This window comes from Triturus cristatus, chromosome 2_1 (genome assembly GCF_964204655.1).
Source record: "Triturus cristatus chromosome 2_1, aTriCri1.1, whole genome shotgun sequence".
Classification (NCBI taxonomy): Eukaryota; Metazoa; Chordata; class Amphibia; order Caudata; family Salamandridae; genus Triturus; species Triturus cristatus.
In genome coordinates this window covers 1,159,633,494-1,159,651,751 of record NC_140581.1, presented here as the reverse complement: position 1 = coordinate 1,159,651,751, position 18,258 = coordinate 1,159,633,494, and positions in this window count along the sequence as shown.

Below are 18,258 nucleotides of genomic sequence, written 5' to 3'. Positions count from 1 at the left end.
ATGAACTTTTTCGTACTTTCTGCAAAGAAAGAATAGAAAAAGACAAAATGTGTCTGATCCTGGTCGGAGAAATTATCACATTCACAAGGTATGTTTTCCTTTGGGTTACACCATTTATCGTAAGTACCCAGCAGAAAATGGGCTTGATTAAATCTAAATTTTGTTAGAAGCCACCGGTGATAGGGTCTGGTAACAGTAGTCAAGCAGGGTTGGATTGACAAGGACGAGATCAACAAATAGTGTGACCTAACTGTTGGCTTAGTGATTTCCTTTGCTTCTCGTTCTAATTCTCGTGATTTTATGAATTGAGTTTTTACCCAAGTAATATCTTCCTTGGTAAGATTTTCCGGATTCAAATATAATTCAGGGCGACCCAGATGTACTGCAGATGTTTTAATAAATGTCAACCACAAAATGTCCGCCACTTTGTCCCTCCCCATACAATCACTAATAATCTTGTGGTTTAGTGTAAGGTTGGGGTTCAGCCAGGTTCTGATCCATAGTAAAAGCGGTGCCAAATTTAACATATCTGTAATGTACCCTATCCCAAGCTCCATATGAGCTGCAAAGGATGATGTAGATTAGGGGAGACCCAAGACAGATCGAAGAAATTTATTTTCTTCTCTCTGTATCGGGGCTAGATCTTTATAGCCCCAAATTGCTGCCCCATACCTTGCTATGGCTAGGGTTTTTGATCTATAGATCGTTAATATGGCCTCAGCTGGTTTGCCACCCAATCTTTTCGCAAAGCCTAATATAGCCGCCGATGATCTTTTCACGGCTGCTACTTTATTAGCAACTTGGGGTGCCCAAGACCCTGTGTCATCAAACACTACGCCAAGATAGGTGAACACTTTCACTCTCGTTATTACTAAGCCATTACAAGAGAGGGTTTTCATGTTCTTCCTACCTTTCCCTATGGCCATGACATGCGATTTCTCTACATTTGTCACGAGGTCCAGGTTTTGCATAAAGTCCCCAAAAGAATTTAGCAGATGTTGTAAACCTACAGGGGTCCTTGACAGCAGCACCGTGTCGTCAGCGTGTAATAAGACCGGCACTGGGGTTCCCCCATGTGTGGGACATCAACGGATGCAGCCACCAAGGTAGAACCCAGTGAGTTTATATATAGAGAGAATAGCATTGGGGCCAGGATACACCCCTGGCGAACTCCCCTGCCAGACTTGAGACCAGCGGTACACTTCCCGTCTTGTGTCATATGAATGACCGCTGTTAGATGTCTGTGGAGCTCTGCCAGGAAGTTCACCAAGGCCCGATCTAAACCCAGCTCCAGGAGTATTGTCCACAGTTTCGACCTATTAACTAGGTCAAAAGCCGTGGACAAGTCCATAAAAGCCAGGTAGATTGCCCCTTTTGTCGCTACAGTATATTTGCTGACTATTAGATGTAAATTCAGGCACTGGTCTTCGGTGCCTCGTCCAGTTCTAAAGCCATACTGTGCATTACACATGATGTCATTATTAGAAACCCAAGAGGAGATCTTAGACAGGATAACCTTCCCTAGTATTTTAAATGACGAGTCCAATAATGATATGGGCCGATAGCATCTAGGGTCCCCCCCTGGCCCTTCTTAAAAATCGGGACAATCATAGCCCGTGACCAGGAAGTAGGCAATCTGCTATTATCAGTGCAGGCTATATTAAAGACATTAGTGAGAACTACAGACCATATATTAGGATGTGCTTTAAACATGTCAGCTGGTACCCCGTCTGGGCCAGGGGCCTTATGAGCAACCGTATCCTCTATGGCCTTTTGTGTTTCTTTAATTGTAAATCTCAGTGGGGGCTCCAATTGGTCGCTCACTATTGGGACAAAAACATCTGCTGGGAGGCCACTACCATAGATTTTCCCAAAATGGTCTAGCCATTCACGTTCAGATATATTTAGTTCAAGCTGGGTATTTTCCTTATCATTAAAAAGTGGAGAATTGACGATTTCCCAGAATTTGGAACTATTCCTAAGACTGGCCTTATCATACAAGGAGTCCCAAGCGTTTTTTTTATATCATTCTTCCGGGACTCAACAGTCATTTTATAATGTTTCCTTAACCTGGCCACTTCCTCGTTATCTCTGGGTGTCTTTTTTAGTTCCACCAGTAAGTCTCTATGGGCTTTGGAGCACTTTGAATCAAACCACCCATGTGGTTTTTGCTCCTTATGTGATGTCTTACATGTTAGGTCCACAGCCACTTGCTGGCAAATTAAGTCAAATGAGGAGATAATATCCCCACCCAGCCTTAGCGGATCTAAACAGATATTAATTTCCTTGCCCACCTTGTCACTTAGTGTAGTATAAAAAGCCTCTGGGATTATTTTACTCCATTTTAGCCGTCTCCACTGATCCTGAACGGTTAATTCCAAGGGAGGTACTATATTTATATTTTCAGTAAGTAAATATGGATTGTTATTACGTAATTCCAATAACACTGGGTTATGATCACTAAATGTAGCGTGTATTGCATTGTAAAAGATGACATTTTGCAGCAAGCCTGGAGAGACAAATATAAAATCTATAATAGTGTTACTGTTCCTAGCACTGTATGTTGCTACCCGGTCATTGGTGTCAGAAAACTCCGGTTCGGCTAGATCAACATCGGACAGTAATTCTTCTAGAGCAGCCCCCTTTGTTGAGTGTTCAAAATGTGTGTAGGGCAAGAAATCAATATCTGTTTTATCCCTATACTGGCAGTTTAGCTGGCACAAGTGTGTGTTAAAATCCCCGAGGAGGATTAAATGAACAAAAGTGATTTGACCTTTCTTATAATTGGTAAAAACTTTGCTAATGCATTAATGTTTTCATTACAATGCGTACCACATGGGGCATTATAGAAGTTAACATACAAGATTTTATGCTTGTTTGTTAAAGTAAATTCCAGGGCTAGAAAATTAGGGGATGTGGAGCTTAGAATTTTAGCGGTACCCATATGTTTCACAGAAATTAGGAACAAAAGCCCCCCTCTGTCTCTCCCTGAACTTGTTGCTAGGGCAGCTTCGGAATACGATAAATATCCATCTATCCAAAAGTTGCATTCCCTATCCCAGGTTTCCTGGAGTGCCACTACATCGTACTCCTTAATTTGTTCCAACCATATGCTGTCGGCCCTCTTAGAACGAAGCCCTGCAATATTCCAGCTTATGATTTTAACTGAGTAGCTTGTGTTGGCATTGTAAAGTTCACATGAAAGTACATATATACATTAGATGTGAAATTTACTACAGCAGACAATTCATTTTTGACTTGTGCATTTATTAAAGTGGTAAAGGTAAAGAGATATGTTGTGCAAAAACAAAACATACAAAAAAAAGGTAAGTAGTCAGTCATGGTGGATGAAACCATAGTTGTCATGTTGCCAAATTGTCTGAAGTCCAAAATACTACTCCCATCAGAAAGTGAAAGGTGTCTAAAAATAGTCCACACAATGAATGTGTCACACACACTGGAGGAAATTAGGGTTGAGGTTTCTTGCCATCCAGTCCTCCTGGATTTTTGCATGGACTGGGGTAGTTGGAGGGTGCGTCCACTGCTTCAGAGACAATGGTGCCTGCAGGCATGTCTCCCTCTGACAGGGCCTTCCTTCCTGTGGCTGCTGCAGTTGTAGATGGCCCAGTTGTAGTTGGACCACAGGAAGAAGTAGATGGTGGTGGAAAAGCCCTGCACAGGGTTGTGTTGATGTCCTGCAGTAAGTAGAGACCCATGAAAAACAAAAGAGGCAGAGATTATTATTGTGATATATTTCTGTGGTATTAAACTTGTTAACAAGACATTTGGAGACATTCAATACATGTACTAGAATTGAGCAGCTCATTAGATGTGATGATATGTTGCATTTTTGGTTAAGGATTGATGAACATGACATCTCCTAAGCATTCAAGCCAACACAGTGGAGACGTGGCATGTCATTTCATTTCATTTCATTTGATCTTTATTTCGACATTTTTTCAGTCATAAAAGATTACAGTTAAGACAGTAAAAACATAAGTAAAACCACAGGAGATAAATAAACATTTCATAAAATCAGATTATCAAGCAGGGTATGCAATCGCGGTATACAATCACCCCTGGATGCCGCTGTAATGAGAGAACATCTCTTGGACCACATAGCTTGCAGGAACTTTGAGAGTGCGAAAACTATGTGCGGTGAAGTGTCAGTTTTGAGGACTCTCATTGCAACAAGACATTTATCAAAGCCCATGTTCTTGCACAAGGGTACCAACCAGTACTTTCTGGCTTTACTGTAGGCAGGGCAAAAAAAGAGCATATGTAGTTCATCTTCCTTAATCGCACCGCATCCAGGGCAAGAATTGCTCGTTGGTGTAGACCACTTACTTGTGAATGCCCTAAGTGTTAGTGTTGCAAATCTCCATTGGATATATAACTTCCTAGCTCCAACTGGGTAAATAAAATTCAAAAACTCCTCAAAAACATATGAATGTTTAAGTGTTAAAAAGGTCGTTGTCAGAGGGCCAGCTTTGGAGTCATGCAGCCATATATTTTGTTTGTAGTCCATAAAGGACTTCGCAAGCATTTTGCATGAAACCCCCCTGCATGCCTGTTCAGGCTCATACCAAAGGCCCGATAGTCCCATTTTCCCCAGTTCCTTTTTCACAAATGCAAGCCAGGGGATTTTCGCTGCACTACCATGGTTCAGCACATCCTTTAATTCAAGCCTATAATTGGACAGTTCTGGAGTTATCCATAGCCTGCGCCAAAACCTAAGGGGTTTCAGAGCTAGCTCATCCTGGATAAAACTCAGTCCTAAGTCCAATCTCAGCGGAAGGAGGGGTGTGCTTTGGGGGAGTGCAAGTAGCTGCCTCATAAACTTGTTCTCCACGTTAGGAATTTCGGGCCTACAGGTGTACCCCCAGAGTTCCCCACCATAAAGAGCCGATGCCCTCGCCTTCACTTTGTAAATCTCCAGTGCGGGGCTCACTGGCTTGATTGTAGATGTATTAGACATTTTGAGGATGCCGCCCACTAGTTGGGAGAGTTTAAGTTGTGATTTCGCCTGTTGGGGGCCCGAGGAAAGATTTTCATTGATCGTTACCCCTAAATATTGGAAAGTCTGTACCCTCTCCAGTCTAACCGAACCCAGGATCGGTGTTGGGCGGGTCGATGCCGGGGGGCTGAAAATCATAAATTTGGTCTTATCAGCATTGATTTCCAGTCTGCGGCATCGGCAAAAGTCTGTAAAACCGTCCAGCACTCGTTGGATCCCCGTGGGGGACTTGGAAAGCAGGAGGGTGTCATCGGCAAACATTATCGCCGGCACCCTCCTGCCTGCCAATCTGGGTGCATCGTTATTGGGAACCGCGTCCAGATGCGATATAACGCCATTCAAATAGAGGCAGAACAGGGTTGGTGCCAGAACGCACCCCTGCCTGACCCCCCTGCAAACTGGAAACTGGGACAACAGCACCCCCTCCCTCCCACATCTGACCTGTGCGTAGTTTTGTGCATGCAACCTAATCAGCACCGTCAGTATTGCATTGGGAACTCCCATTTCCAAGAGCACCGCCCACAGTTTGGCCCTGGGTACTAGATCGAACGCGGACCAGAGGTCCACAAAGAACATGTAGAGGCTGCCACCCTCTAGTGTTACCGTCTTCCAGAATAACATTATAAGACAGAATATTTGGTCCATGGTTGATGTGTTCCTCCTAAATCCGGCCTGATAAGGACTGAGGATATCATACTCCTCAATCCACTCCTGTAAGCGGTCCAGGATTAGACGGAAGAAGATTTTTTGGGGAACGTCAATGAGGCTAATGGGCCTGTAGTTGGTTGGAAGCAAAGGAGAGCCCTTCTTGAAGATTGGGACAATCTCTGCTCCCAACCAAGTACCCGGTACCTCCATACCTCGCAGAATTGCATTGAAAAGGGCACATAGGTAGGGGGGCCAGATCGCCGGTTGATCCCTAAATAAATCACCGGGGAGTCTATCTAGGCCGCGAGCCTTACCCGTGGCCAACTTCCCTATGGCAATGTAGACCTCCTCCACTGTGCATTCATGATCATTTAGTTCCCGCAGTCTAGGTGTAAGTGCCAGTGGACTTTCTAGACCTGTAACTGCCGCATATAAGGTCTTAAAATGGAGCTCCCAAACCCCCGCCTCGATATTGGGTTCTATTGCAGATCTAGGCTCTCCTGACCCCGTGCTAACTATTGCCCAGAATCTGCGTGCATCTCTCGTTTCCAATGCGGAGGAAAGGTTGGACCATTTCTCCAAATCCCACTCCTCCCTAGCGAGGTTCATTGTTTATTTATATTGTGATCTTAGGGAGCAAATTTTTTGTTTGTCTCTCCCATCTTTAAGGGCCACAATAGGCTCTGATTTTGCCTTCCTGCATGAGGCATTATACCATGTGGATACAGGCACCCTGCGCCTCCTATTAGAGCCAGGGGGGTTAAAAAATTCCGCTAAACAGGCTACTAGGTCCTGATGCACGCACTGCATGTTATCATTAAAGTCAAGTGCCAGAGGCTGGGAGATCAGGGAGCCCACCTTCGTAAAATAGGGTAAACGTGCGCTATATAATTTAGGCAGAGCATCTCGTGATACCACCAGTCTCTCCCACTTGACTCTACGTCTATTATTCATTATAGTCAGCCCTTCGACCACGTCCGGGCCAAATTCCTTTTTATTCTCTATAGGCCGTGGGCACTCTATCCTCAGGCTTAGTGCATTATGGTCGCTGTCCACCCTAGGCATTACCTCGAAGTCAACAACCTTCGACCATAAGCATGTCTCGACCATAATGTAATCTAGTCTTCATTCGTGTCCCCTCTTATTGAAGGTACACTTTGACGGGGTATCAGATGGCGTCCGACCGTTACAGGCCCTAGTAAAGTTGTTCAAAGTTAGGGTCGTGAGCTGGATGGCCAGTGGGGACCAGGACTTCGGATATGGGGACTGGCATGGCGGAATTCCCCAGTATTCGTCCTCGCCCGTCAGGACTCCCTCATTTAAACCACGAAGTGGCTCATAATGACAGTTTAGGTCCCCTGCGACCAAATAATGTATATCCCTGCTAAGGGAACCAAGGAAGGATGACAACTCTTCAATTGTTTTGGACTCCTTTGCCACACTTGCCGGCCGTGAGTAGACATTCACGATGGCAAGTTTGTAGGGGGTTGGCCAGGACAAGAGAACGCACTGAATGTCATCAGAGTAAGTCGGGAGGATCTCACCCGAGCAGCCCAGATGTAGCCCAACCCAGATTGTAAGGCCCCCTGATGGGCGTCCCTTTACTCCCCACCGTGCGGCGATATTAAATGCCGCAAAGCCCACTCTGTGTTGGTCCTCCCTGGCCCAGGTTTCTTGGAATACACATATATCACTATTGTCCACAAAAATGCCCCACTCAGGACAAGCTAATTTATTTGGTAAGCCTGCCACATTCCATGACAATATAGACATGCATTTTGTGTTCCCCACACTAGGACATATACTGTCGGGCAAAATATCGTCTCTCCCTAGGGGATTATCGTAACTGGTGGTAGCTAAGGATGATACTGGTAGGTGATCATCGACTTCCCTACCCCAAACAGGCATTACACCACTCCTAATGCTACCTATTAGGGGGTTCTGAGCTCCTGGTGGCTCACATGCCTGATTTCTCTCCACCACAGCCGGGCCATCCCCGGCAGCCTCATCATGGGTCAGGATCTCATCCTGCATATCCTGCCCAGCCAAAAACAGTCAATCGACCTGGTCCAGGACGCTGAACCTATTGTAACATGGGATCTGATTCTGCGCAGACGGGTGGTGGCCATGCCAGTTCACCCCTCCCCTCCCCACTCGATGGTGTGATACGAGCGACCAGGCTTCGTCTGAGACACTCAGTTGATTGCTAGAATAGAAATAGGAGAGAGGCCTAACTTCAATTTTTGTGCCTATGCTAGCTGAGCTCCATTTACATATGTGGTCTACAATATTTGGATCCCTAAAATTGACCAGTACACAATCGCCAGTTAGAGTTTTAGGTGTGCGCCCTACCCATCCCACCCTTCGGACCATAGATATTTCAGTAGTCATGTGTGGGGGAAGGGGTCTCTGCACGTTAAGCCAATGTATGGCTTTGTTTTTCAAAGAAATATAAGATTCAACATTCGGCATACTAATTTCTGGGACCCCTGTTAAAACAATTAGATAGGGAGTCACTTCTGGTGGCAGTTCCACTGTGGGCTCAATACGAGGTCTCTTGCTTATACCTGTATCTGTACCTGTATCTGAAGTGGCCCGCCCTTCGTGTGAGGTAGTGCTGAACCGTGACCCTCCTGCTCTACTGGACACCATATGCTGGGCAGCCCTGGGTCCCACTCCCAGTTTGTAAGACAATACATTTGTTCCCACGGTAGATGAAGTGTGATTAGCAACAACTTGTTGTGTCACAGAGATGGCAGGATTGTCGTACGTCACAGCCCCCCCAGCAAGGATCGACAAGTTCGATTTGCCCTGGGCCAATGCATTATTAGCCAGACTATTTAAGGTGCCCACTGTTACTTGTTCAAAGTTAGATAGTCGGTCTCTCTTCTAGTGGACGTAGTGTGGCACTCAGGAGTGCGGTGATTTCCATGCATAAGGAATCCTCACATGTCGATGATTCTTCCCTGGATAGACCTGCACCTGGCAGAGTATCACCTCCAGAGCTTCCCAAATGCAGGGGTGATTTCGGTGCAACAACTGACATTTGTGCCTCAGCAACATTTGGGCTTGGGCTTGGCCTTATGCTTGGTGGAATTACATTTTTGCTATGGCCTTTGGCTGATTTGGCTGATTTGGCTGCCCTAGCTCCCGCCTTATTTGTAGATGGCTGTTTCTTCTTAGGAATAGCACCCTGTTTCTTCTTAGGACTAGCACCCGTGCAATTACCCTGATGCTGGCGGGTATTAGGTCTTTCTGGGGTTTTAATCAAAGTGGGGGCATCCAATTGCACTGAAATGTCCTGCTGGATCAAATGAATAGGGGGGGAAGTTTCGACCGGACCCCATGTAGGTAATTGGTTTTGGACAGTCAATAAGGCGTTGTCAATATTCACATTCCTTGCAACCTCGGGTGTGCGAGCGTTCGCAAGATGCCCCAATGAAGATCTTTTGGCCATAGCAAGATCGTGCGACACCCTGCGTTCCATTAGCACAATACCCTGATCAATCACTGAATTGGCTCTCAAAATAAAATTGTCCAAAGTTCCTGTAAGTTTGCTATTGTGGGCTTTGCTTCTAGACTCCCGTGCAGCCATATTACAATCGTACTTTAAAATGTAGAAACTGTATTCCCCCACCAAAGGTACTTACTAGTAGCTACAACTAGCTCCAAGGATGGCGAAATGGGGGTGGCCCGGTCCGGTCTCCACCGGGCTACAACTTTTGCCCGACGCGTCCGCGCAGGATAGCACTAGTAACATAAAATGGTGGAGGGTGGGCGGGAAGAGGACGCAACGTCGCCGCGCGGGCTGCTGGTCCTCGCAGTCCCGCCGGTGTTTCAATACCAGTGCGTTGCCCCACAAAACCCTCCTGCCCGCAAAGTCACCTGCTGCCTTGGCTTGCCCCCGAGCAGTAGTTCTGCAATAGTTCTGCACTTCCCTCCTCGGGCCCCGATCTCTGCCCAGGGTCCCCCGCTCCAGGGCTCCAAGGCTCCCTCTTCCCGGGCTCGTCCGCCCTCAAACGCGCCGGTGCTCTTGTGCTGTTATGCGGCTCCGAATCGAGTTCTTTCTCGCATTAGTGCCGGCAGCAGGGGTGTGATGGCACTCCGGCACCCAGCACTGCCGCAGTTCTAGGGTGCTGCCTACGGTGGGTGCTGCTCGGGGAGGGGGGCTCCCGTGCCTGTCCTCGGACTCTCTCCCTGCTCTCTCCCTCCTGTGTCAGTGGGAGCAGCTGCGGGCCTTGGAGCGGCAGGTGACTGTGTATTTGACCATTCCAAGGCCTAGTTGTGAACAATACAGGAGAACACAGAACTTGGTTGTATATTTAGATTTAGTCATCATGTGAGCTTAGCGGACTCAATGGGTCACCTGCCACTTCTTATCAGCTGACTTAGCTTAATGCCTTACAAATGTTTAAGGTACACCCTTGGCATGGTATTACTCATGCCATAAAAGTTTTCAGTTGAGGAGACCAGGACAACATAAAGCTAAGAAGGGAGACATGTCTCTGAGTATAGAATAGTATGTAAATTGCTCAGTCCTTGAGAAATGAACATCAGTTGGTATAGGTCAGACAAGTGAGAATTGGCAAAATTGGCAAAATCACAATGGCATCTTGTTTTCTGTTACAGAGACAGGGCTTCCTAGTGGTTGTAGTCATTTCAATCTCTACTTCCCAACACTTGCAAAATGGTTAGCATCACATACCTCTTGTCAAAATGCAGTTGGGCTGGACCATACATTTACATATTGACACATATCATGGGTTCCCGGATGATGATTTAATAGTAACACACTTACAAACACCATTCCAACATGTGCCATGTAATGGAGATTGATACAAGTGATCTTATATTCAACAATACACATTGACACTGAGAATCGAACATCTTTGGTACTTTGAGCATTGCATGTTAGGAAAATAGATAGACAGCACAACAGCAAACATATGGGCCAGACTCCCGCAATGGGTAGGTGGTATTTTTCCACATTTGTCATGCATATGTGTGTATGTGACACGTATGCAGTCAAAATGCTCATACAGGCATCATTATATATATATATTATCTACTGGCGGTCGCCAGTAGATAGTTATAGTTAGGACTGTATTTCCATAGGAAATCTCAAAATTCTATTTTGAATAACTTTGGCGCCGGTTGACGAATCTTTGCGAAATTTTCAAAACTAATGGGGCGCTCCGCTCAGCTCCTACCCTGAATGTCTCGGGGGGATTCGTCAAGCGGGGGCTGAGAAAAAAGGGGGGTCCCAAAACGTGTTTTCCCCATGCATTTTCCCCATAGGACCTTTAGTCGAAGGTACAGCCCGAACGGCTGAACAGAATTACTTGAAATTTGGCAGAGAGGTAGTCCTCAGGTCAGGGATGTGCCTTTTGCATATATGGAGTCAATCTGTTCAGTAGTTCCTGAGAAAATTGCAGTTACAAGCACATACATATCTATAGCCGCGCACCGTGCGCGCACCGTGCGCGCACCCTAACGTGCGCGAGCGTAATTCTGATTGGTTGTTACATGTCAGTCAACGTTCGAATCGGTCGAAATTAGGAAGTGTTGGCCGCCATTTTGTTTGATTTCAGGGCGAGAGTGGAAAAGGAAGGTGGCGAACGTGAAAAGGGGGCAGGGTAGAGAGTTCCTGACCCCCTAGCCTTTGTCAGGGGGTCCCTGAAGGACCCCGAAGGCAGAAAAAAACATTTCAATTTTTTTTTTTTTTAAATCGCGCGGGTTGCGCGCACGGTGAAAAACCATAAAAAATAAATATATAAAAAAAATAATAATACATACATAACTTAGCATTTTAAAAACCGTACAAATTCACTGAAAAAACCATAGGTTTCACACACGTTATAGTTAGGAATTAGCATTTAAAAAACCTTGCAAATTCACTTAAAAAACCAAAGGTTTCACACATGTTATAGTTAGGTGGATATTTCACTCGTAAAAAACCAATGAAATTCCACCGTTATAGTTAGTTCAGATAACTATAACTCGCGCGACCGCCACTCTATCACAAGGATGATGTCATCAGTGATGTCAAGAGTGATGCCACTGACCATGTCATGAGTGATGTAATATGTGACGTCATGAGCAGAGGATTGCGGGTGCGCGAGTTATAGTTATCTGAACTAACTATAACGGTGGAATTTCATTGGTTTTTTACGAGTGAAATATCCACCTAACTATAACATGTGTGAAACCTATGGTTTTGTAAGTGAATATATATATATATATATATATATATATATATATATATATATATATATATATATATATAAATATATATATATTCACAGACAAAGCCATAGGTTTCAGGGGTGTTATAGTTAGCTGGCCATTTCACTCATACAAAACCATAGAAATTCCTCCGTTATAGTTAGTTCTGCTAACTATAACTCGCGTGCCCGCAATGCACTGCTGATGATGTCACATATTGCATCATTCATGACATGGTCAGTGACATCACTGATGACATCACTGATGACATCTCAAATGACATCACTGATGACATCACTGATGACATCATCCAGTGAATGTGGTTTAGTTTGAAATGTAAATATGTATTATATATATACCAATCTGTATAGAAGATTGAATGGATATATTACTGTCTGGATGGAGGATTTAGTAGCTGTCTGACTGTCTGTTTAAGTGAGTAATTAAAAGTGTCTCACTAAATACATGGATTAGTAACTAAACTATGTGAATGTGTGCAGCACTGTCTCTGTTGTTGTATAACATGCACAAACATAGAAGTCCACGGGTCAGGGAAAACAGAGAAATATCAATGGTATTGAGACTGTGGAAAACTGTGTGGTATGGCACACCTGGACTACTGTCTAAATGAAGAGTCCTCATAAAGAGGACCTAATCCGATCACCCACCGAAGTGGCATGCTTCATCATATGGGATCTCCTCTTAACCACAACCTGGTGCGGTTAAGGAGCTACAACTCCCGGCACTTGTCAAAGGGAAGAGCTTGCGGATGTTTTCAACTCTATAGGGAGGACTAGATCTCCTAAAGATCGATGAAGCTGGCCGAGTGTGGTGAAAAATCAGTGTTGCAGTGTGAATTAAAGGTGATGTTAAAATTGACTACGAGGAGGAAGCATGATTTAATAGAAATCTCCAAGTGCCAACATTAAAATAACAGTAGAAGCGCGATCTGAACAAATTTGCGAACGCGCATAAAGTGAATCAAACAAAGGTCTACATGTTTCAGCCAGCAGAGATCAAGAGACTGTGATCGTGGCTTTCTTCAGGACCATAGATAAACTACTGCAGCAAATTAAAGTGACTTAATCACTAATATGTGAAAATGACCAGGAATAAACAAAGGAGGATTTGCATAACAGTGGAACGATACAACCAACTGTGTACTTGTATGTAGTCTCATTTACTTAAGACACTACAGGAATGATGGATTGATTCCTGGTGAAAAAAGACAAGACAGGAGAGAAAATAAATAATGATTATTCTCAATCAGAATGTGTGAACCACACAGTTTTACAACCATCAAAAAACAATATAAGACAGTCCACACTTGGCTAGTCTTACCCGTATCAAATCGGGAATATCACCTGACGCTCCTGGTCACAACTCAGGGCGTGAGGCAACGCTCTGTGAAAAGTAAAAGAATCTTGTATACTGAGGGTACCAGATTGCAACATCAATGTACTCAACATGCGTGTTACTAATATGGTAAACAACAGGTCTCTTGGGTAGTTACTCGGAGGAGAGGCAGAAAAACGAGTGTATAGCTGAAGTCTTACACCCACAACAGTGACACGACTCACATAAATCAATGTAGACGTGAGACAGGGGCGTCAAGGCAAAGAGATGTTATTGTGTCTTAAATGCCAATATATAACAGTGAAATGCCAATTGATAGCAGTGAGGAAACCACCCTTGTTATCTAGAATGTCCTCAATGGCCAAAGAAAAATTAATTACAGAACAATTAATTAGAGAAAGATTAACACTACTCCATAGCTCGTGAATTTACTGAGAAGCGCTCAGCTTAAAATGGTTCAAAAAGCCTTCTAATAGCGATACAGCGCGGCGGAAAAGCGCACCAAGAAGGCAAAAGAGCCGCTACCTACCTGTCCGCCGTTACCCCGGTCTTCCTTCCTGGTTGCTCCGAGCAGTAACCGGACAACTCTGGAACGCCTGAGTACCAGGCCAGCAGAGCTGCTTTAGAGCCAGAGAACCATGTCAGCAGCGTTTAGAACCTGAGAACCAGGTCAGCAGAGCTGCTCTAGAGCCAGAGAACCAAGTCAGCGGAGTTGCTTCAGAGCCATAGAACTAGGTAAGCAGAGCTGCTTTAGAGCCAGAGAACCAGGTCAGCAGAGCTGCTCTAGAGCCTAAGAACCAGGTCAGCAGAGCTGCTCTAGAGCCAGAGAACCAGGTCAGCAGAGTTGCTGTAGAGCCAGAGAAACCAGGTCAGCAGAGCTGCTTTAGAGGGAGAGAACCAGGTCAGCAGAGCTGCTCTAGAGGGAGAGAACCAGGTCAGCAGAGCTGCTCTAGAGCCAGAGAACCATGTCAGCAGAACTGCTTTAGAGCCATAGAACCGGGTCAGCAGAGCTGCTCTAGAGCCAGAGAAGTAGGTCAGCAGACCTGCTGTAGAGCCAGAGAAACCAGGTCAGCAGAGCTGCTTTAGAGGGAGAGAACCAGGTCAGCAGAGCTTCTTTAGAGCCAGAGAACCAGGTCAGCAGAGCTGCTCTAGCTGACACTGACTGACTGATACTGACTGACTGACACTGACTGATTGACACTGACTGACACTGATTGACTGACACTGACACTGACTGACACTGATTGACTGAAACTGACTGACTGACAATGACTGACACTGATTGACTGACACTGACTGACTGACACTGACTGACTGACTGACACTGACTGACACTGATTGACTGACACTGACTGACTGACACTGACACTGATTGACTGACACTGACTGACACTGATTGACTGACACTGACTGACTGACTCTGACACAGACTGACACTGACTGACTACTCTCTACTACTCTACTACTCAATCTCTACTACTCACTCTCTACTACTCACTCTCTACTACTCACTCTCTACTACTCTCTACTACTCTCTCCTACTACTCTCTACTACTCACTCTCTACTACTCACTCTCTACTACTCTCTACTACTCACTCTACTACTCTCTATCATTCACTCTCTACTACTCACTCATTACGACTACTTTCTACTATTCTCTCTCTACTACTCCTTCTCTAGTACTCACTCTACCACTCTCTACTACTCACTCTCTACTACTCTCTACTACTCTCTACTACTCGCTCTACTACTCACTCTACTACTCACTCTCTGCTACTCTCTACTATTCACTCCCTACTACTCACTCTCTACTACTCTCTACTACTCACTCTACTACTCTCTACTACTCTCTATTACTCACTCTCTACTACTCTACTACTCACTCTACTACTCTCTACTACTCACTCTCTACTACTCTCTCTCTACTATTCACTCTCTACTACACACGCTCTACTACTCGCTCTCTACTACTCTCTACTACTCACTCTCCACTACTCACTCTCTACTACTCGTTCTCTACTACTCACTCTCTACTACTCACTCTCTACTACTGTACTACTCTCTCTACTACTCACTCTATACTACTCACTCTCTACTATTCTACTACTTTCTACTACTCACTCAACTACTCACTCTCTACTATTCTCTAGTACTCACTCTACTCTATACCACTCACTCTCTACTACTCTACTACTCACTCTCTACTACTCTCTCTACTACTCACTCTCTACTACTGTCTCTCTACTACTCTCTCTCTACTACACACTCTCTACTACTCTCTACTACTCACTCTCTACTACTCACTCTCTACTACTCACTCTCTACTGCTCTCTACTGCTCACCCTCCACTACTCACTCTCTACTACTCGCTCTCAACTACTCTCTACTACTCAATCTCTACTACTCTACTACTTTCTCTTACTCTCTCTACTTCTCACTCTCTACTACTCTCTCTACTACTCACTCTCTACTACTCTCTACTACTCTCTCTCTACTACACACTCTCTACTCACTCTCTACTACTCACTCTCTACTACTCACTCTCTACTGCTCTCTACTGCTCACCCTCCACTACTCACTCTCTACTACTCGCTCTCAACTACTCTCTACTACTCAATCTCTACTACTCTACTACTCTCTCTTACTCTCTCTACTTCTCACTCTCTACTACTCTCTCTAATACTCACTCTCTATTACTCTCTACTACTCACTCTCTACTACTCACTCTCTACTACTCACTCTACTACTCTCTACTACTCACTCTCTACTACTGTCTCTCTACTACTCTCTCTCTACTACACACTCTCTACAACTCTCGTCTACGCACTCTCTACTACTCACTCTCTACTACTCACTCTCTACTGCTCTCTACTGCTCACCCTCCACTACTCACTCTCCACTACTCGCTCTCAACTACTCTCTACTACTCAATCTCTACTACTCTACTACTCTCTCTTACTCTCTCTACTTCTCACTCTCTACTACTCTCTCTACTACTCACTTTCTACTACTCTCTACTACTCACTCTCTACTACACACTCTCTACTACTTGCTCTCTACTACTCGCTCTCTACTATTCTCTAGTACTGACTCTACTACTCACTCTCTACTACTCTCTACTACTCACTCTCTACTACTCACTCTCTACTACTCTCTACTGCTCACTCTCCACTACTCACTCTCTACTACTCACTCTCTACTACTCACTACTCTCTGTTACTCTCTCTACTTCTTACTCTCTACCACTCTCTCTACTACTCACTCCCTACTACTCTCTACTACTCACTCTCTACTACTCGCTCTCTACTACTTGCTCTCTACTACTCACTCTCTACTACTCTCTAGTACTCACTCTACTACTCACTCTCTACTACTCACTCTCTACTACTCCCTACTACTCACTCTCTACTACTCCACTACTCCCTACTACTCACTCTCTACTACTCTACTACTCTCTACTACTCTCTCTCTACTACTCTCCCTCTACTACTCACTCTCTACTACTCACTCTCTACTACTCTCTCTCTACTACTCACTCTCTACTACTCACTCTCTACAACTCTCTACCTCTCACTCTCTACTACTCTCTACTACTCACTCTCTATTACTCTCTACTGCTCTCGACTACTCTCTACTACTCACTCTCTACTACTCACTCTACTTCTCACTCTACTACTCACTCTCCACTACTCACTCTCTACTACTCTCTACTTCTCACTCTACTACTCACTCTCTACTACTTTCTAATACTCTCTCTCTGCTACTCACTCTCTACTACTCTCTACTACTCACTCTCTACTACTCACTCTCTACTGCTCTCTACTACTCACTCTCTACTCTCTATTACTCACTCTACTACTCACTCTCTACTACTCTCTACTACTCTCTACTACTCACTCTCTAATTCTCACTCTCTACTACTCTCTACTACTCACTCTCTACTACTCACTCTCTACTACTCACTCTACTACTCTCTACTACTCACTCTATGCTACTCTCTCTACTACTCTCTACTACTCTCCACCACTCACTCTCTACTCTCTATTACTCACTCTCTACTCTCTACCTCTCTACCTCTCTCTACCTCTCTCTCTACTACTCTCTACCTCTCTCTCTCTACCTCTACACCTCTACCTCTACACCTCTACCTCTCTACCTCTCTCTACACGCATACATATGCACATATATATATGCATATGCATTTATATATATGTATCTGTATATAGATATATGCATACATATATAAACATATATATAATCTGCATATCTATATAAATACAAATATAAATGCATGCATACATACACATATATGCATACATATGCATGTTATGTACATGAAAGTTTGAAAAACACTAATACAAGCAAAGCTAAAAAGCCACCTAATTACAAAAAGAATTACTTTAACAAACGAGGATGAGGCATATTGCATTTTCAATGCTTGTTTACTTTGGTTCCATCAGGAAGGCATTCAGATGTGTCTCACATTTGCCATAAATTCTGAATGGTAGCACTCTAGTTGCTCATTAGATCACTGTAGTAAAGCTACTGCTCACCAGGGAAGTCTGCTGTTGGTATTCAAAGTGCATGTTTCAGTCTGCATGTCAGAATTTTGTAATGAAATAGAAGAGGATTTGAGAAGTCAAAATGTGCCCATATTTTTCTTTCTGCAGCACTTATCATAATTCCTATGGCAAAATGAACTCCCTCATTGTGTTCCTTTGCAAATTAAATGTTTTAAGTGTTACCACTTTATTCCAATCAAGATGGCTTCAGGTGTCCCATACTTTTGTCATAAGTAAGACTGTTAGCGCTCTAGTTGTTCTTTAGAACACTCTGGGACATTCTGTCATTGGGCTATACTTGGGCTACATCTGGGTGATATTTGTGCTACATTTGGGCTCTTTTATCTCTGGTGGCCATCTTGGGAGACTTAATTGTTATGAAGTTTCCTAATTTCCTCATTTACTACAGTCTCCTCAGTAGGAAATACTTTCAGGTTTTTTACTTTGAT